Source organism: Malaya genurostris, chromosome 1, assembly GCF_030247185.1.
Source record: "Malaya genurostris strain Urasoe2022 chromosome 1, Malgen_1.1, whole genome shotgun sequence".
Classification (NCBI taxonomy): domain Eukaryota; kingdom Metazoa; phylum Arthropoda; class Insecta; order Diptera; family Culicidae; genus Malaya; species Malaya genurostris.
In genome coordinates, this window is record NC_080570.1 from 46,414,112 (window position 1) to 46,435,801 (window position 21,690).

General features: G+C 36.5%; 2 protein-coding genes across 2 annotated transcripts in view; both read right to left on the minus strand.

The window, feature by feature from the left end:
• Positions 1-17,699, minus strand: part of LOC131438688 (uncharacterized) — a 148,197-nt gene extending 130,498 nt beyond the window's left edge. Inside the window, exon 1 of the mRNA XM_058608866.1 lies at positions 17,148-17,699. The gene's annotated coding sequence lies outside the window, so the exon portion shown is untranslated. The remainder of the gene's footprint in view (positions 1-17,147) is intronic.
• The window catches only part of LOC131438680 (uncharacterized), a 337,536-nt gene that overhangs the window by 296,996 nt on the left and 18,850 nt on the right, over positions 1-21,690 (minus strand). The gene's annotated exons all lie outside the window — the stretch shown is intronic.

Here is a 21,690-nt window from a genome sequence, read left to right on the forward strand (position 1 = left end):
GGTCGGCAACAATCACTGAGTGTACCCTTACTGGCAGTGTTCCCAGTTGAGGGTTTCGTAGCTTAATCAATTGAGTCTAGATTTGCAATACTTGGAAATATTTCTGCGAAAAAAATTGTTTAGCAAGGTACTAGAATTGCTGAAGAAATCGACTTTTGAATGAAGCTTCGGAGACACCGAACGTTATATACCATTCGACTCATCTCTACGAAGTCAGAAAGTGCGCCCCATTCAAAGATATTTTTCCCCCGCCGCTCAATTTTCTCGGAGATGCCTTGAACCGATTTTAACAAGTTTAGACTCGTTTAAGAAGGGGTAGGTAGGAACTTTTTGCAAGATCATTATTTTTTTTGTATTTTACTATAGGAAACATTTCACTATTGTCAAATTTGAACTTGGCGCACGGGCCCAAGATTTCGGCTTCGATTGACTTGAAAATTTGACAAAACAATCTTTAAATGTTTTTTCGTATAACAAAATACAAAGAAAAATTATGAGTTTGCGAATGTCGAAATTCCATGTGAAACTGATATACGATCATCTAAGAATTTCGTGATATTTGGAAGAATCCCACCTACCCGGGATAGCAAATAAAGAGAAAACAAATTTTACAATCATATCTTAGCTTGATGTTTCTTTGTTGTCATAGCAATACTTGATATTTTCCTGATATTTCATCCAAGGAAACAAAAAATTATACAATATCTGTTTAGCATCGAAATTAGTTATTATATCTTATTTCGTTATTGATGAATTATTCTAATTTCATTAAGTAAATTGATCCAGCAGTTCTATCTTTAAATAAAATACTGTTGAACAAACTGCATCAGAATCAGATAAGAGAAATATTCAAGTTATTACTGTATTATGAATGCTAGAATTAAAAAAAACTGAAAATGTGTATTCTAATTTTGTTCTTGGTTTGATATTATAATGACAGGAATTTATATTTTGTTCATTTAGGGGTTAGCCAAATTTTGTGCTAGGGCACATAACCGTTTTTATTATTTTTACGTTTCGTCTTTGACTCATCAGTGCAGAGCAGTTCAAATTTGGCTAACCCCTAAATGACCAAACCTGCATCGGCCAGAAATAGTCGAAAACACGTTTTCGTTCGGTACGTCAGAAAATAGACATTGCACTCCGTTGCAAAACAAAAAGTGTTCTGTAAATAGCAGAAACTTTACGTCTGCTTAGCGGTTCAAATTGAACTGCCGAGTTTAGCACTAAGCAGTTCAATTTGAACTGCTCTGCACTGATGAGTCAAAGACGAAACGTAAGAATAATATATTTTGTTGCTGTTTATAATGCAGGTTTTGTTATGATTGTTGATATTTTAAATTTTATTTCGAACTGAATAATCGTTTTTTCTACCATTGAGATGTTGGGTTTTTATAATAGAATTTGTTATTGGTTTACAAATCACTTCTACCAGGTATCGTTTTCCATAGAAAAATATTAGACCCGTATTTTCCTTGCTAGGATGGATAAAAAAATCGATTTTTTTTCGATTTCCTTCAAAAAATATTTTTTTTAAAAATCATAGCTTTTGAACCACTAGGCATTCTGCTAATTCTTGGATATGTTGTCAAGTCTAAGTTTTGTGTTTGAAAAAGTCAATTGTGAAACTTTTTAACGGTTTCCATGGTATGCGACCAATTGTCACTGTCATTTTATATTTTTATCTAGAAGCTGAAACGTTTTTACATAGGATATCCAAGAATTAGCAAGATATTTTTTTTTAGTTATATTTTTTGAAAATTCTTAGTTTTCGTAGTGTACGTGTTTTTATTTTTTTTGATTCTCTTAAAAAAAGATGTTGATTAAATTATAACTTTTCAACCACTCGACCGATTCCGCCAATTTTAGGAAACGTTATGTAAAAATGTTTAAACTTTCAAAGAAAAATATAAAATCACATAATACTCATTGGTCTACCTACCATGGAAACCGTTAAAAGGGTACACAAATGACGTTCTAAAACACAAAACCCCAACTTTGTAATATTCACATATGTTTCCCAAAAACTGCAGACATTTCTTGACAAAATATCCACAAATTAGCGGAAACGGTTAAGTGGTTCAAAAGTTGAAAATTTATCAACAATATCATTTTTAAAGAAAATCGAAAATAAACACGGAAACTACGAAAACTTGAAAATTTCAAAAAATTATAGCTCAAAAATAAAAGAACATTCCACATTTTTTAGATATGTTGTGTAAAGATGTTCAAGCTTTCAAGGAAAAATATAAAATTACAAAGTTATACAATTGACTTTTTCAAAAACATAACTTCAATTCAGTAATAGCCGTTCAACCGAGAAGGTTGTGTATAGAAGCGTACAGTTTAATAACGCTGGTTAGTTTACACGCGTTAAATACGACAACGGTTGAACTACAGGTAGAGACCTGTTGGCAGCAGCCGTTAAAACGTAAAATCGTGCTGCATAAGAGAGCCCTAGTGCTGGGACAAGCTGGTGAAGGAAACAACAAAGGGCGTTTCCCAAGCTCTACCCAGGCCACAATATACAGCCACAAGTGCTGAGCAGGAGAGTGCAAAGGCACATTGAAGAAGAAGAGTGCAAAGGCACACAGAAGCAGGAGAGTGCAAAAGCACACCGGTGCGAAGGCACTTCGGTGCAGAAGCATATCGGTGCGGAGCACAAGGAAGAAGGAGACAAGACAACTCGGTCTTTCCACTGCCATACAACACGCAGGTATACACCGGTGACCTGCGCTGGTTGCAGCTGGCGAAGACAAAAGTAAATCGGAAATCGAGTGGTGCTGGATGTCAGGTAGCAGTAGCATCACATCCAACAATCAGCATCCAACAAGAACATCTAGAGCAACGAGGATCTACACGGCAGTGCAACGGAGATAGACAACAATTTCAAGGTAGAAGTTTTTTCTTTTCCTTTTGATTGAGTACTGTGTAGTGTTGGTTTCATTTGTTATTTCAAAGTTTGATTAAAAAAATTTTAATGTGATGGATGAATCCATGGACGTAAATCCTAGCATGAATCCTATACCCCCACGAACGAAAAAATATCAGGAGAGCTCTTCTGGGCCTTGGATAGTCTTTTTTAGACGTATATCAAAGCCATTAAACATTTACCAAATTTCTAAAGGTTTGACATCACGATTCTCTTCAATCAAAGAGATCATAAAAGTAAATAACGATAAAATTCGTGTTGTGGTAAATAATTTGAAACACGCGAATGATATTGTCTCTTCGGAACATTTCATTAAAGAGTATAAAGTTTACATACCCTCCAAAGATGTCGAAATTGACGGTGTTTCAAGAACTCTATGCTTGAGGGTGTGAAAATACTGGAGTGCAAACAACTGTACTCAGTAGTTTATGAAGAGGGAAAAAAAGTTTATCGCCCATCAGACTCGTTTCGAGTGACATTTGCCGGATCTGCGTTGCCGTCCCATGTCTATGTCGATAAAATTCGCCTCCCTGTTCGGCTTTTTGTTCCAAATGTAATGAATTGTACGAACTGCAAAAAATTCGGACACACAGCTACTTACTGTAGCAATAAACCAAAATGTATTAAGTGTGAAGGACCTCATAAAGATAATGATTGCAACAAGGAAATTGAAAAATGTATTTATTGTGTGGAAAGTCCTAATGAGGATATTTCAGTATGCACTGCATTTAAAGTGCACAAAGACAAAATTAAGCTTTCTTTAAAAGCACGATCTAAGCGCACATATGCAGAAATGCTTAAAACGGTCATTGATGTCCCCCCTTTGGAAACCGAAAACGGGTTTTCAAATCTAGAGGAAACAGAGGACTCTGACTCTGACGAAAATAGTGAAGGTAATTCGTTTATCACTACCCAAGGGTCAGTTAAGAGAAAGAAGTCTTCTTCCAAATTACCAAAAAAGACACCTAAAGTTTCATCTTCAAAAAAAGATCCCCGTGTTAAACAAAAAAAGTCAAAACCAAAGACTGTGCCTCCTGGTTTGTCAAATTCACAAACCAATCCAGGATCTAACACAGAAAAAGGTAATAATCCTGTGGGCTCCATTTCACAGCCACCAACAGGATTACTGAAGTTTTCGGAAATTGTTGAATGGATTTTCTCAGCATTCAATATATCTGAACCCTTAAAGACCCTCATAATGGCATTCCTTCCAATAGCTAGAAATTTTTTGAAGCAGTTATCAGCTCAATGGCCAATTGTCTCAGGTTTTGTATCTTTTGATGGATAATTTATCACCCGCCGCAAATGATACAATCACTGTCCTGCAGTGGAATTGTCGAAGCATCATGCCAAAACTTGATTCATTCAAAATTTTATTGCATAGTCAAAAATGTGATGTATTCGCTTTATGCGAAACATGGCTTACTTCAAACATAGCTTTAAATTTTAATGATTTTAACATTATACGTCTCGATAGAGACTCTCCGTATGGTGGAGTGCTTTTGGGAATTAAGAAATGCTATTCCTTTTATAGGTTAAACATCCCTTCAACTTCTAGTATAGAAGTTGTTGCTTGCCAAATAAACATTAAAGGCAAAGATATTTGCATAGCTTCGGTTTATATTCCTCCAAAAGCACAAGTTGGACAGCGACAGCTTAATGAAATGGTTGAAGCCCTTCCTGCTCCACGATTGATTCTGGGGGATTTAAATTCGCACGGAATGATGTGGGGTTCCGTTTACAATGATAGCAGATCATCTTTAATACAAAACATTTGTGACAAGTTTAGCATGACGGTATTAAATATGGGTAGCATGACACGGATCCCAAGACCTCCTGCACGCCCAAGTGCATTAGATCTATCTCTTTGCTCAACATCAATTCGACTAGATTGCACCTGGAAAATACTGCCTGATTTACACGGTAGCGATCATTTACCAATCATCATCTCAATTAGCTGTAACAAATGTATTGCTAATTCAGCTAGTATTCCATATGATTTGACAAAAAATATCGACTGGATTAAATACCAAAGTAGAATCTCTAGTATTTTGAATTCAATGGAAGAGCTCCCTCCACTTGAAGAATATGACTTCCTCATTTGTTCGATTCTGGAGGCAGCAGAACAATCCCAAACTAAACGCTTTCCTGGGCCAACGACTAACAGAAGGCCTCCCAACCCCTGGTGGGACAAAGAGTGCTCAGAGGCTAAACTCGCAAAACAAAATGCTTGCAAGTCGTTTCTAAAACGGGGAGGAGGAACTCCTCAGAATTTTGAAAAACTTATGGTTTTAGAAACCAAGTACAAGAGCATACTTCGAGCCAAAAAATGTAGCTATTGGAGACATTTTGTCGAAGGTTTGTCAAGAGAAACCTCAATGAGCACTCTTTGGAATACGGCCAGACGAATGAGGAATCGTAACGTGGGCAATGAGAGTGATGAATACTCGAACCGATGGATATTTGACTTTGCTAGGAAAGTTTGCCCAGATTCTGTTCTTACGCAAAGCATTATACGGGAATCTCCTCCAAATAATGGTTTTATTAATAACCCATTTTCAATGATGGAATTTTCTATAGCACTCTTGTCTTGTAACAATAACGCCCCTGGGTTGGACAGAATTAAATTCAACTTGGTGAAGAATCTGCCCGACCTCGCAAAAAGACGTTTGTTGGAATTGTTCAACAAGTTTCTTGAGCAAAATATTGTTCCGCCTGACTGGAGACAAGTGAAAGTTATCGCCATTCAAAAGCCGGGGAAACCAGCTTCCAATCACAACTCATATAGACCCATTGCAATGTTGTCCTGCATCAGAAAATTGTTCGAAAAAATTATTCTACGACGTCTCGACACTTGGGTCGAGACGAACGGTTTGTTGTCAGATACTCAGTTTGGCTTCCGTAGAAATAAAGGGACGAATGATTGCCTTGCATTACTTTCGTCTGACATCCAAATTGCCTTCGCTCAAAAACAACAAATGGCATCTGTATTTTTAGACATTAAAGGAGCATTTGATTCAGTTTCCATTGATGTTCTTTCAGACAAGCTCCACCAACATGGACTTCCAGCGGTTATAAATAATTATTTGCACAACCTTTTTTCAGAGAAGTGCATGTATTTTTCACATGGCGATTTGGCAACATTCAGAATTAGCTACATGGGTCTCCCGCAAGGCTCATGCCTCAGTCCGCTCCTCTATAATTTTTACGTGAATGACATTGACAGCTGTCTAGTAACCCCATGTACACTAAGGCAATTGGCAGATGATGGCGTGGTTTCAGTTACTGGGCCCAAAGCTATTGATCTGCATAAACCATTGCAAGATACCTTAGATAACTTGTCCGTTTGGGCTGTTCATCTTGGTATCGAATTCTCTGCGGAGAAAACAGAGTTAGTCGTCTTTTCAAGAAAGCATGATCCCGCGCAGCTTCAGCTCCATATGATGGGAAGAATGATCCAACAGGTTTTAACTTTTAAATACCTCGGGGTGTGGTTCGATTCCAAATGCACGTGGGGAGGACACATTAGGTATCTGATAACGAAATGCCAACAAAGAGTAAATTTTCTTCGAACAATAACAGGATCTTGGTGGGGTTCTCATCCGCAAGATCTAATAAAATTGTATTAAACAACGATACTTTCAGTGATGGAATATGGATGCGTTTGTTTTCGTTCCGCTGCAAACTCTCATTTTATCAAACTTGAGCGAATTCAGTACCGTTGTTTGCGAATTGCCTTAGGCTGCATGCATTCGACACATACAATGAGTCTTGAAGTTCTGGCGGGAGTTCTTCCATTAAAAGATCGATTTTGGGAGCTTTCATCACGCCTGCTAATAAGATGTGAGGTGCTGAATCCCATGGTAATTAATAATTTCGAACGACTAGTCGAGCTTCGATCTCAAACAAAATTCATGACAGTATATTTTAACCATATGTCACAGGAAATCAACCCTTCAAGATATATTCCTATCCGTGTCAGCATCCTAAGTGCCCCTGACTCAACTTTATTTTTCGATACATCCATGCAGCGTGAAATGCGTGGAATCCCGGATCATCTACGCTCGACGGAAATCCCAAAAATATTTTCAAGTAAGTTCAGGCATATTGACTCTGAGAAAATGTTTTACACGGACGGATCGCGAATTGAAGAAGCGACAGGGTTTGATATGTTCAACAATAATGTTTCGGCCTCATTTAGGCTTCAAGAACCTGCATCTGTTTATATAGCAGAGCTAGCAGCAGTTCATTATAGTTTGAGTGTAATCGTCACATTATCTCCAAACCATTATTTCCTCTTCACAGATAGTCTGAGTGCAATTGAAGCCATTCGCTCAATCGCTGCTAGCAAAAATGAACCGTTTTTCTTGGGTAAAATAAAACAGTGTCTGAACGACATATTGAATAATAATTATCTAATCACTATAGTCTGGGTCCCGGCTCATTGCTCCATTCCAGGCAATGAAAGAGCCGATAATTTAGCCAAACGTGGTGCTATTGAGGGTGAAATTTATGAGCGACCGATTGCTTTCAACGAATTCTTTAGTTCGTCTCGCCAAAGAACACTTGCCAGCTGGCAAGCATCTTGGGATAGAGATGATCTGGGTCGGTGGATGCACTCAATTATTCCGAAAATATCGACAAAGGCATGGTTCAGGGGACTGGATGTGAGTAGGGATTTCATTCGTGTGATGTCCAGACTCATGTCCAATCACTACACGTTAGATGCACATCTCCTTCGAATTGGGCTCTCCGAGACTAATCATTGTGCTTGCGGAGAAGGTTATCGGGATATTGATCATGTCGTTTGGACATGCGTGGAGTATCGTGATGTCAGATCTCAACTAATAAATTCTTTGCGTACCCAAGGTAGACTATCCAATATCCCAGTTCGAGACATTCTTGCTTGTCGTGACCTTTCATACATGAAACTTATTTATCATTTCATAAAGAAAATTGGAGTTTCAATTTAATAAAGGCCCCTTTTAAGACTTAGTTCTGATCCCAGCTGCGTCCATGAGTTCAACCAATAGCTAAATTAGAATAAAAATTATGTAATGATACAAACAAACTCGAAACAGTTTATGAAATTGTCAACAAAATGTCTGAAAATAACAGCTTATTTTATAATTTATAGAAGTTAATCGTTTGGTTCAAATAATATTTCCGAGTAGATTTCATAATTAATGACGAGTTACCTAAGATGATATATAAGCTATAAGAGAATATGTTTTAATAAATTCAAAACGTTGTGACTATGTTAGAATTAAATTAGGATAAGAATATTATGTAAAAGTGATGCTACGGCGAAGAAAAACTTATGTAAACTGCCTTAAGAAATAAACGTATTTATGGAAAAAAAAACATAACTTCAACTTTACAATATTCGTATATTTTTCCTGAAAACTATGGGCATTTATTGACAACATATCCGAAAATGAGCAGAATCGGTCGAGGTCTTCAAAAGTTATGCCACTCTCCGAGGGCCACCCTCTTTGATGTCCAGCATGCCGGACACCCGCCGAGTGTTTGTGACTTGGGGGTTTTCCCGCGGACCCTCACGGACAGCAGGATGCGGCCCTCAACGTCACCGGCCAGTCAATCTTGACCCTCGCCGGGAATAATTTTACTTTAAGCCCTTAGTATTAAGCAGTATATCTGTTGGATCTTTGTAATCTGTTGATATAAAAAGATGAGGAGGTTTTATGCCTGCTGGAGAGAGAGATTGTAAATTTCAGCTCCAGCGGGCTTTTCCCTGCTCCCAAATAAATAAATAAATAAATAAAAAATAACGTATTTTTGAAAGAAAATCGAAAATAATCGATTTTTTTATTCACCCTCACAAGGAAATGGTCACCCTAATGACCAAACAAAAAAAATTCGGGTCCAATATTTTTCGATTGAGAACGTTCCTTCAAATATGACGAAATTCTGAGATCGTATATCAGTTTCTCATGGAATTGCTGTTGGATTTTATAGACAATAAACTTGAAAGAACGTTATAATAGTGCGCGTCCAGCGGCATTTAAAAACTACATCACCAATTATTTTCAAATTTTGCACACACTTTCTACATATAAAATACCCACTAATATTATTTTTCCTGGTTTACCACTGAAATTTCCGGCTTTTTCCCGCGGTGAAACCGAGTTCTATAAATATGTGCCTAACAATTTCAAGACATATTCAGAACATTTGAATATTTTTAATTGTCAAAAATAGTGTGAATTTTTTCAGAAAACGGCTCTAGCAAATGCTTGAGACGAAGCGTAAAACTTACCACGACTAAAAAATCGTGTTAAGTTGTACTAGTAATTTGATTTAAGCTGCTGTGCCATCATTAGTCGAAAACGAAAACGTAAGAGTAAGAAAAAAAACCTGTTTGATCCGAATGAAAATTGGGATATTATTATGGCAACTTTAGACCTTTCAGATGAATCTAATTTTGTGAAAATCGGTTCAGCCATGTCCGTGAAAAGTGAATGACATTATTTTCACATCACACCAGAAGTCGGATCCAAATAAAATTCAGGAACTTTATATGGGACCATAAGATCTTTCATTTGAATCTGTTTGTGTGATATTTGCTCAGTTCATCGAGCTGAGTCGAACGGTAAGCCCTCTGGGCTTCGGTTCAAAAGTCGGTTTTAACAGTGATTGTTTAACCTCTTCCTATATGAAAAAGACAAAAAGATTCATAAATAACTAAACCGAATGCTAAACCATAAAACAATAACTTACTATCGCAAAAGTGCGTTACAGTCCACCCTGCCAGAGCACTGGCAGTCCTGCCAAACGGCTGGCTGCTGAAGAGTAAGAACTCGTTAAACTATTTTGCCCACTGCTATCTTGAAACACAACACCATCGGCACCGGACTGAGACCTCCATCGAGGACCGGGACGGACGACAGTCTCGAACGGCTCGAGCCCACGTTCGAGAGCCTTTTTTTTAGTAAACGAACGAACTAACCCCAACCAACTGGACTCACAGATAGTCGGTGTGTTTTTACATTGGTCTTCTTTTTCCTTTGCTTTCCCAAGAGGAAACCCGAGAGGCAGATGGTTGGCCACAGTGCCGTGGCTATCGATTGCTTCGGTTTTGGTATGTGCTGCTGTATGTGTGTACAGACACGCATCTCGGGTTTGTTGTTTTATGCTACGCTCGGAACGGAAAAGCTGTCATAAAATCTACAAAGTATACTTCAAGTATCGGTTTCTGACGTCCGGCGGCGATGCCATGGATTGTTTTTCTTTTCAAGGGTCCAATATTTAGATTTGAACTTTGGCAAAACTGCTACGATATATTGCAGCTTGAAAAGTCATTCAGGATCCGGATGTGCTATCATAGATATTAAATTTGGCTACCTTTGGAAAAGGATTGTTTTTAAATCTGTCAGCAAACTTCAAAAATTCATCGTACATCCTTCACTGCTGGAATGACAGAAAAAAACATCAACAAAGTTGGTTCCTGCATCGTATGCATCTTTCCTTCCTGCATCAACGAAGCAGAAACAGGTGATCGATGCAGGAATTTCCAACTGAAAAGCGAACAAAAGCAAGCTACGAAATACTTATGTCCATGGATTTTGTTTACATCTGTAAGCACGGCTATACTGCGGCAGCATTAAAATTGGCTGGCTTCGTTCGGGCCGGTAAGAATCGGTGCCACGGGTTTGGGCTTGTTGTGCAGTTTAAGATGCACACTGAAAGTACAGTTCACTGTCAATTTCATGAAAATCGACGTTTCGTGAAATTTTAATTTCCATTTTAAAATAATTTCGAATACGAGTTGAAACCTTGTGTTTTTCAGTTTAGGTGAACGTTTTTTTACTGGGTACTAAAGAGGTTAATTGAATTTCTAGCACATTCTTAAAAAAATACTACAATTTGTAAATCAACTCAAAGATTATAGAATATTCCCATTGTACAGAAAAGATTGCGAATGTTCACAGAATTCAGACGAAAATTTACGTAAACATTCAATGCGAAAAGCTTTTCTGAACATTCACAGTAACACGATCCACCAATAATCGCGTTACCCTAGGTCAAACTAGAAAGGCTTCGCACATTGTACAGGCAGCAGCAGCAGCAGCCATGCGAAGTTTTCTTTTCCACGTCCACACATCACACCAATACAACCGAACTCGGTGAGTGAGACTGAAGAATAGCGTGACGCACACGAAAGCAGCCCCTTCTTTGGTCTCGAACGTAGCGCCATTGCAGCAAGCAACCGACAGACGGCAGCGAACGGAACGCGAAGCGAAGCAACAAACAAACGAAGCACGTACGTAGGGGGGAATGAAATATATATTGCTTCTTTCTCACACAGCACAGTTTATGACCCTCGTCGTTGCCATCGTTTGGCACTGTGACTGGCCGACCGATGACTGTTGTATGAACGCTCCACTCATCTCGATTCAATCCCACACGATGTGAGTATTAGCACCGGGTTGACGGTTTCGCCGAGGGTGGTTCTGAGAACGTTACGCTTATTGTTATTACTTTCCAAACATTCGTACTGAAAAATACAATTTATTATACAATGTTTGTTTTATATACCTGTATCGAAAATTTGTCGTTAGGAATGTTTTGAATGAATCATTCACAATTACTTTCATATCTCTACGTTATCCACGCATCGTCTTCGACTTCAAGCTTGCGTACCAACTTGTCAACAATTGTGTCTATTGTAATGTCTTGAATATAAATGAATGAGAGAGGCGTATTACTGGTCGCCTAGAAATAGAAAACATTCAGGGGTACCACCAACACGCTCTCCAATTGTTTGTTTATGCAAAATACAATTTGTTTAAGAAACTGAAAAACTTTACAGCTTCTAACAAAAAAAAGGCGGGTGGGTAATGTCACTGAAATAAGAGGAGGACGTGAATACGAAGTAAACTGGTATGCTTCGTTCACGCTTCCGAATATAGATAATCGTTCGTACTAGTAGATTGTGTGAATTTTGCAGCTTTTATTGCATTGCTTCCAGAATTGTAACAGTGCATTGTGTGGAATGCGAAATTTCTCCAATGTTTATAACTGTAGATTCTTTTTTGCCGTCATTTTATTTAACTTTTGAATTCTGAAACTTGTTTCAAAAATTGAATACGAAATTTGTGACAGGTTCATAATTCTGTTGAAAAATTCAAGTTCAGAATCCGGACCAACAAATTATAAATTTAGTTCTAGAATTATAGAGTTGGACTCATTTTTAGAACCTCTCCGAATTCAGTTCTAGAACTGAATTCTAGACTTGAATTGTAAACCGTAGTAAAGGTTTCAGTTCAAAAATCTAACTCCAGAATCTATGTTTCAAATTTAGTTCTAGCATGCAGGTTATGAATTATGCAAAACCTGAGACAAAATTTTGATGTTAAATTTCGAAACTGAATTCAGGAATTAATTTCTGGTTAATAAGCCAATTCAGATTCGGGGAGTACAGATCTAACATTAAGTTACAAAATCCAAAATTGATTATCTGAATTTTTCTTATGTTAAAATCTTAAATCATATACCTAGTATGAATTAAGGAACTGAAATCAGTTCCAAAATCTAGTCAAGAAATCATTTCCAGAATTAGTAATTGGGATTTAGTTCCAGAGTCAAACTTTTCAATTCTGAATCTGTTAATCTGGAGATAATAGAAATTTGAAACTAAATTTAAAACCTGAAATAAAGTTCAGAATAACAGACTAAAATGACTAGTCGGTTAAAAGGTTCATAAGCAATAAAAAAAATTAAAGGGCAAAACACGACCAAGCACATTTTCATTAAAAATGAAATAATTTTTAGGTTCCCATAATAAATACAAAAATAAAGATGATGATGGATATACTAAACTGTGACAAATTACAAACTTACTCTACTTTAAGCGCTTAGATTTTTTGGGAATTTTCAAATTGACAGTTAGACTCTTTCAGAACAATTGATTCTATTATATTTTGATGCCTTCCACAAATTTCACACTTTTGAAAATTTAGAAAAATATTCCCTTCAATGAATGTCAATTAAGATGATTTCAAAGTAACTTAAAAGATCAATATTGGATAAGAACAGTCTCAAGATATAAACCTAGACAAATGAAACGATTTTATACAATAATAATTTTCAAGAAAAAAAAGCATACAAATTTATTCATTTTATATAGTGAAAAAAAAACGTGAATAACCGTGAACCAATAAACTCAGTAATGGTGTAATTTTAATGATCTCTAAAAAGCGTCGGTAAACTTCAGAAAGTGTCTGAAAATACTATGGCAACAACACAATAAAACATGTGAAAAAATCTGCACAAAATATTTTTAAATACTTTCATTGATTCTCACTTTTGCATATTAAGATCTGAAGCCAGTGTGTTTTAGAGGGCTACAATCACGCTTCAAATCTGATTTCCTCAGAAACGGTGACAAATATAAAAAAAAAACCCAACTGACAATATCTTAAAGTTAGTTTAGCTTATTCTGTGAAAATTTCAGAATGATTCATGGACTTTAGCGGGCGGGAGTCTTTTTTCAGAAGGAAGAATTGCATAGCTGAAAACGCCGTCTTTCAACTTGTTCATTGAATATCTCGCCTTCAAAAGCATGGATCAAAAACCTATCCTGACAATGTCTAGATAATTTAGTTTAGATGCGATTAGTGCATAAAAACATAAAAAAATGAAGTGAATGTTATTTTTGTGAAGGTAAGTCGATTTCTATGCACGCGCCATTTTTTCTGCTCCAATTTCCTGGTAACGTAACGAAAAATGAGAGAGAAATAAAATCGGTTCAGCAAGGCTGCCAAACAAGCGGTAGCTTTATTGGATGCAGACACATTTTACACAAACTTGTTACCGAAAATATCGAAACTTTTCTGGTCAACCGGCCCATCGAGAGTCATTTTGTACATATGCGGGAGAGCATGGAGAGAAATGTAGTACGCAGAGCGAAACACGTGCTTATACGCAACTTACTGGCATCAGCCCTTAAGAACCAATGCATAAGCAACTGGCAGTGACCCGAGTTCAGTGAAGGGTCCTATTCAAATGATACATGTAAAATCGCAGATCAGCTTATATTGAGTTTGTCTTTCATACTATAATTTTGCCTCTAATAATTATAATAATTCTGTGCAACTCATTTGTACTAAGTTCTGAATCTTTTGAAGCGTTTTATTCTCAGTGGCACAACAACTTGTTCAAATTGATACTGCATAACGCGTAACTGCATTACATTGCAATGTTTTTGTTACACTTAATCTGGATCTTTCTTATCAGATTCTTGGAAGTAAAATTAAATCAAAATATTATGCTTCATAAGACTAAATCAATTTCCAACTATTCAATTAGGTTACGATTATTGTTTGGTTCAATAATAAGATCTGAGGGATTATGCTAAGAGATAGTTCATTGTGTTTAGACTCATTTAATGAAAAAGAAGTGTCTATGATTATCATCATAACACAACTTTATATTGAATCAATTTGCGCGTCAATGTTTTATTCGTATGTAAATTCCAGTATGCACACTACCCGTTGACAAATCAAAACATTTTTAAATTTTCTCAAATCAAGTTAAATGAGACAAATCCATCAACAAATCACCGAGATACAAGCGCTTCAAATTAGGTTCGAAAAATCTATCGCCGATAGTTCTAAAGTGGTCTGCTAGTTACCGGTGAATGGAAGTGAATACGGTATCAACACACCGGCACACATACAAGAGCGACTATCCAGCGAGCGAATGAATGTAACTTGCAGTTTTGTCACTTTCCTCGCTGGCAGCCAGGGGTTAACTAAATTAGAAATGTATTTAAGCATATATTTATAGATTTCCTTTTCCTGCTGCGCAAATCGGACGAGAGGTTGACATCATTGAGGTAGTGTGACTGCGACTCGTGAACTGCGAATCGTGAAAACGTAGGTCGATTCAAACTGATTTTGCAACTGATTTTGTATGCTAATGAAATATTGAAACGACGATGCCATACATGTTTAAATTAAATGTTTCCGAAACGATTGGTTGTTCAATAATATCAACTCATCCATAAACGACAGTTATTATCGTAAAGTTTAGAGTAATGCACTTTTAATGCCAAAAAAGTACAGAATACAGGTGGACCGGGTGTTCAGTTATAGAATTCAGTTCTAGAATTTAATCGTTAAGCAATATGTCTACGTTCATGCACGATCAAGGTTTTATTTATCAGTCGAAAAAAACAACAAAAATCGATTGGATCTTATATAAAAAAATTAAGTGAGCTCAATTTTAAAGTTCTTGACCACTATTTACGATATTTGTGGAAACGAAAACTGGATACCGGTATAGTGAAATTCGGATCATTCAACCATCAGCTAATATGAACTACAAACTGAAACAGTTTCGAGCCCAGCTAGTTCCGTTTTGGAATATTTGAACACTATTTCCGGAACCGGATAGTGAATCGTATAGCCAAAGTCAATTCAACTGGTCATCAACCAACAGCAAAATGGAATAGTTTTTAGCACAGTTCTGAAGAGTTTTCACGATCTTTGCATGGTCATCTTGAATGAGACGTTCGGAATTTTTACACAATCATCACTTTATAGTACCGATACCGGAAGTCGATACTGGATGAAATTTAGCTGCCCGTATAAAAAATATTGTAGAAAAAACAATACGATTTGTTGTTACAAAACCTTTCATAATTTTGCTTTGACCATTGAAAAATATTTGAATGCATTGTTATACACTATTCAATTAATTGTGAACACGCTTTTTACAATATACTGTATAGGTTGTTAAGTATCCATTGTAACCCATAGATCTCATTGTAAGTCAATTGTTTATGCTGTAAAATCGATGGTTTATTTTTTTACGTGTGTTACATAAAGTGCCATAAGACCTTTCATTTGAATTTAGTTTGAGAAAATCGGTCTAGCATTTTCTAAGAAATCGAAATGAATTACATTTTAGAGTTTTTAATTAGTATTTCCGTAACCGGAAACAAGTAACCGGTATAGCTAATATTTTTTTGATAATTTACAAGTTTATACAAATGTTTCAAGAAAATTGCTTCTCTTTACACTGTCCCTTCTGAAAAGCATACTCACAATTCTTGAACCGGAGGTCGGATATAAATTGAATTCAGGAACTACCTATAGAACCTTAAGACTTTTCATTTGAAAAACTAGAAGCTAAAACAATTGATGCCTTGTTGAAATAAAGTATTTTGATCCGAAATTTCCAGAAAGATAGTTTGAATAAAAATATGTAGCAAGTTTTTCACAATTCAAGTTCACTTTCTAGAAAAAGAACAATACATTTACTTCTTGTAATAAAAGAATAGATTTTACTCAAGAAAATTATTAATAGTAATAAGTATTATAATTACAGGTCTTATTTATGTTAGAATTTGATTGTTCCATGAAAAGTAATAACATTGCTAAGGAATATGTTCTTCACCCTGAAAAATCGTTTGGACATTTAAATAAATTGAGAAACGTTATTGAAATTTTTTTCAAATGATGATTATCAATAGAATTTATAGTAATCGTTATCAAAATTCAAATTACAGAATCAGTGCATGGCTACAACTATAGATCCTACTGACACTAAGAATTCTTCCAGGTCGGGGCTCGAACAATATCACAACTGGCTTGTAAGACCAGCGTCCTATGCATTGAACTGCCAACCCGGGGTTACATTGATTTGAATATAGCGTGAAGTTGCTTCACCTGGAAAACAACAATTGCTGATTTAGTTTTTGGTATCATTCTGCAAAACAGCTAGACAGTAAAAATGAAATATAATGATTTATTGAGAGAAGAAAAAGTAAACAAAGATTAACTGTCATTTGCTTTTGTGACCTTTTGAAATGTGCACGTCGATTTATTGTCGATCTCCAAAGTATGAACTGAGTCTGAAGCAGAAATACCTAATCGGACAGATTTGCTTCATATAAAAATTCAATATGAAAAATATTCAAAACTAACAATCAATAAAAAATAGAACCACCCCACACCCGAACAGCCATGGCGATATTCATGCGGGCCGAATGCGATCGACGTTTTTTCCCGTAGCCGTCACCCTCATCGGGTTATTATCATTATTAGGCTCTACTGTCATCATCATTCAGCTGTTCTGTTTATCGTTATCCTTCGTGTGCTGCAACCGCTTTCCGTAATCAGAACTGTCAAAAATTCGCATTGAACGATGCACAGAAGACAAAAACACAAAGATTAGGGTCACTTACCATTGAATGTTGCGCGTATCTGGACTCGGCTGGACCGCAGTAAATCGCTTCGGGATAATCCGGGTTCGATCGCCGCTCCGTGCGGTGACCACGAGCGACGGTGAGGAAACGTCCGTACTTCTGCCGGATCTCACGAACTGCTGAATTGCTCACAGGGCTCCGCAGATTAAAATGTCGGAGATTCGTTACGGACACACACAACACTTTGGTCTCCGAGTTTCACTGCTGCACGAAGCCAATCGACTTTTTTTGTTGGTTACCTTCTTAAAACTTACGAACAACACTTTCACATCCGACACGAATGACCGGAAACACTGCTAGAACTTCAACACCGTTTCGTAGATTCGAATACCACCTTTTACATTTACTAAAATTTGAAAATGACTGAACTCAGAAAGGCAAAATTATAAAACACAGAGCAGCGTCCGAACGGAAATCAACCTCTTTTTCGCATTCGAACAAGTTTTTAGTTTAACATGGGCCACGGACACACAAATGAACAGAACTGACAGTGGTGAAGTGTTGCCGAGTGTACGGTTACCAATCGACATTACTTACAGTTGCACTGCTACATCGCCAGTATAAAAACACCCCATGGATCAGTCATCATCAATACACAACCGCTGTGGCTTGTCTGTGTGTGTGTATCTACGATCTGTGTGCAGCAGAGCTGAAAGATGGATCGTATTTCATCAGCTCTTCTGTCATCACGTCGTACTTTCGAGTTGATTCTGCAGAACCGAGCATTCAGAGAAATTGTTTGCAGCAAACAAAATATGTAAAATAATTTTCTGTTGTTTTCTGAAGCTATGCCTGACAAATGTCAAAACATTTGATCTTCTCATGCATTTCAACTAGAACAAGTTAATATATTTTTAAATAATCATGGAACCCTTACACTGGAACCCAATGCGTCAAAGTGACACTCTTTGAACCAATTATGTTATATTCTGTCACGCCAGCTGTTGTTTTAAAGAATGTAATCTTGATCAACGAGTAGACTATATCAACCAATGGCCCTTATGAACAATCTCATGGTTAACTTAGGTTTCTAAACTCAAACATACTATCTATCAAAACAGCTTTTATTTTAAAATTTAAAATATCTAAAAAGTTTGCTCATGTTTTGAGAAAACTCGATTGATAATAGCTTGCTCAAAATGGCCACATTTCATCAAAATCATCAACATATTGAAGGTAAAGTCAACACGAATGCACATATTTTGGCAACACTGTACTTCGCGTCTGGTTTTTAGGACACCAATACAAGCCCAGCCGATGGCATTCAATTATCCTACTGTTGGCGTGTGTGTTTATGCTATTTACCGCTTTGCTTTTATATTGCTGTTTGCTTCAGCACGGTTGTTCGGTGTCTGATGAAACGGATGAAACCGATTCTTTTCGCTGACTCTTTGCTACACCATACAAAGTAGGTAGGCAAACGTCAAGGTGTTGGATTCGAAAGGTTGCGGTTTGAATAATGATGCTCATATATGGTAAAATCTAGATTCGGGTAACTGTGAATTAGTATTTTATATTCCAGAAAACTTTTTTGAAGATTTCAATGATATTATAAAAACGGTAACGAAGATATTTTTATAATTTAAATTGATAGATATTTTTAGATTTAATCAATTTCGTCTGGCTTTCATATATCTGGATGCAATCAAAATGAGATACATCACAAGGTTACAATGCGACAGAGTGTGTTATAACTGTATATTATAGAGTCTGTTTTTTTAGTTTGTGAGGGCACCAATGGGAAAGATCCGATATATATTGGAAAATCTACGCTGTTAAAAAATAAAGGTAAAAATGTATTTTTAAGCTAGGTCGATTTTCACAAACTTAGACTCAAATGAAAGGATCAATGTCTATAAAAATAGATTGCTTTTCACTTTTGTTCGGATCTCACCGGAACAACAAGCTATCTGATAAACAGTTCGACGTGAACATTTCAAAAGAGCCTAACAACAAAGAACAAAGAGAAACTTTCATTGGTTTATAGGCCTAGAAAATAAACAAAGATAAACTGTCATTAGTTTATATAACCTTCTGATATGTTTACGTCGCAGTTCTTCGAGCTTTTGAAATGAGAATTCGTTCACTTTCGCTTGTTGATTACTTGAATCTTGATTGATAAACCCCTTAAAACCAATTCTCGAGCTAGGTAGAGTAAAATGCCGAGACAAACCGGCAACACACAGTTTTGCTTATTGCTCAGTAATCAATGTTATGTTTTCCGAGATTCGTTCAGTAGATTTACCGATTTTTCGGCAAAGTGCTACTTTTCGCTGATATTTTTCAAAATCTTTTGCTGAACTCATCGGTGATTAAAAACTATCCCGATTTTAGCAAATATTTATGTTTTTGCTTGGCACTATGCAGATATTTTCTGATGAAATATTTCGGAGATAATTTCCAGAATTAGGTTAAAAGGAATGTGTGAGAATCTAAGATCTATCCAGCGAGTATAGTAACTACAAATTGTTGTTCATTATATATAGAAAGCACTTTCCAGATCCTGCTTTCACTGTCGGAAAGTCATTATTGGATGTGCCGAAGAACTTCAACGAATTATCAACCAATTATACGTCCCCGAAACATAAGTAGTGTAATGTTTTTTGCTCGTTTTCACTGGAATAGAATAATTACAATTAAACAAATGAATTTGTTGTTTACTTTAATTGCTGAAGGCTAAAAAATTCATAAATTTTGCTTCGTTGCATTTGCCGAACATTCAGTAAAGCTTATGCCGAAAAGTTAGCAATCTTTTTGCTGACAAGTTCGGTATTAACTGACGTTTGTCAAATTTTTGATTGCTGTGACTCCGCAATTTTATCTTTTGCCGAGAGGATTTACCGAGTACACGGTGGTGCAAATCTCGGTAATTATTTTGCCGAGATTCAGCGATAAAAATAAGTGTGTATGAGGAATGCTCATAAAATGTTCCCCAAAACAAGAAACAATGTTCTTCGCGATTAGTCAACAATCAACAGGTATTTTCTGTAGTGTAACTTTGATACCTTTTATTTCCAACGTATTAAAACATAAACAACTTCATTTTGCTTCAGTGCAAAAGTAACCAATGTGAAAAAGCGCATTATTTGGCCTCGACTGCCGTAAAAATAGTGATATATTCTTCAAAAAGAATTATTTTAAAGTGTTTGAAATAGTGATTTTTTAGAATATGGTGATAAATTCCATTTAATTGAATGGATTCTGGTATGAACAATTTCATAAAATAGAAAGTTCTATTCAGAAGAACATATACTAAAATATCGCATGACAGAAGATTGAATGACAAAACGTTGATGAACCAAAGGTCGAAACACCAAAAGGTCAAAAGAACAAAAGGCCGAATGCGTCCAATGATCGAATACGACAAAAAGTCGAAACAACAAAAGTGGAAGTGGAATAAACGATTATTGAGATACTTCAGGGATCACCAGGAACCCAAAAGATTGGAAAACTGGTGGAAAAGGATGACAAGCTATTTGAAATTGTAGAAAAGTTTTCAGTGATAGACAACATTTCTGATTACATTACGGGTGTTGCATTATTATTAGAAGACTATTAATTACAATAATTATATTCATTTTGTTTCATGAACTTCATTCTTTCTGTGATTCCCTACTTTACATGTTCAAGAATGGTCTTTATCAATTTCATGAAGACAATAAATAACACACGAGCCAATATTCCGGGCAAACTGGTTGATAACAGGTTTGAGTGCCGTTCGACCTCGCTACCGCTCGATCGGACTTAAAAAAGGCAAACAAACTATGTTTAAGTAAACCGGGCAAACGAGTGGATCACAGGTTCGTATGCTAGAGGCCACCGCTTTCGACGGCGGCCGACTCAGGCTGGCGAAAACCTCGGCTGCTTAGTGCCGCCTCGGTTCCTTGCCCTCGTGTATGCGGGTCCGCCGCATAAGCACCACTTCCTTTGGTATTTCATGACAGAATTTCTAATAAAGACTTTCTCACCATTCACCATTTTGTCGTATTCGACTTTTCGTTGTACTCAACCTTTAGTGAAATTCGACCTTCTGTTATATTCGACGTTTTGTTGTATTCGACGCTCTGGTATCTCGACTATCCGGTACTTTTTGTTATATTTGATCTTCTGTCGCAGTTGACTTTTTGATACATTCGACGTTTTATGACTTTCGATATTTTGTCATTCGACTTTTTGTCGTTCGACGTTTTGTCATTCGACCTTTTGTCTTTCGACGTTTTAGTATAAAACCATTCAGAACTTAATAACCAACAAAATTTAAAAAATCGAATAATTTTTTCGTTATTTTTTAACAGATCCTCATATGCGATAACATAACCAATATTTTCAATAATTTCCCCGGTGGAAATCCTGGAAATTGATCATCCGCGTGAAACCGAAAATGCTTGGTCCGATTGACATACATTATTGACATACATAGATTGACAGACATCGCAGATCAGGATGAGAACTTCGCTAGAGGTTACTTGTTTCGTGAGTTCTATTATGCCGTAAACTTCCATGGGATACTACAGATCAATAA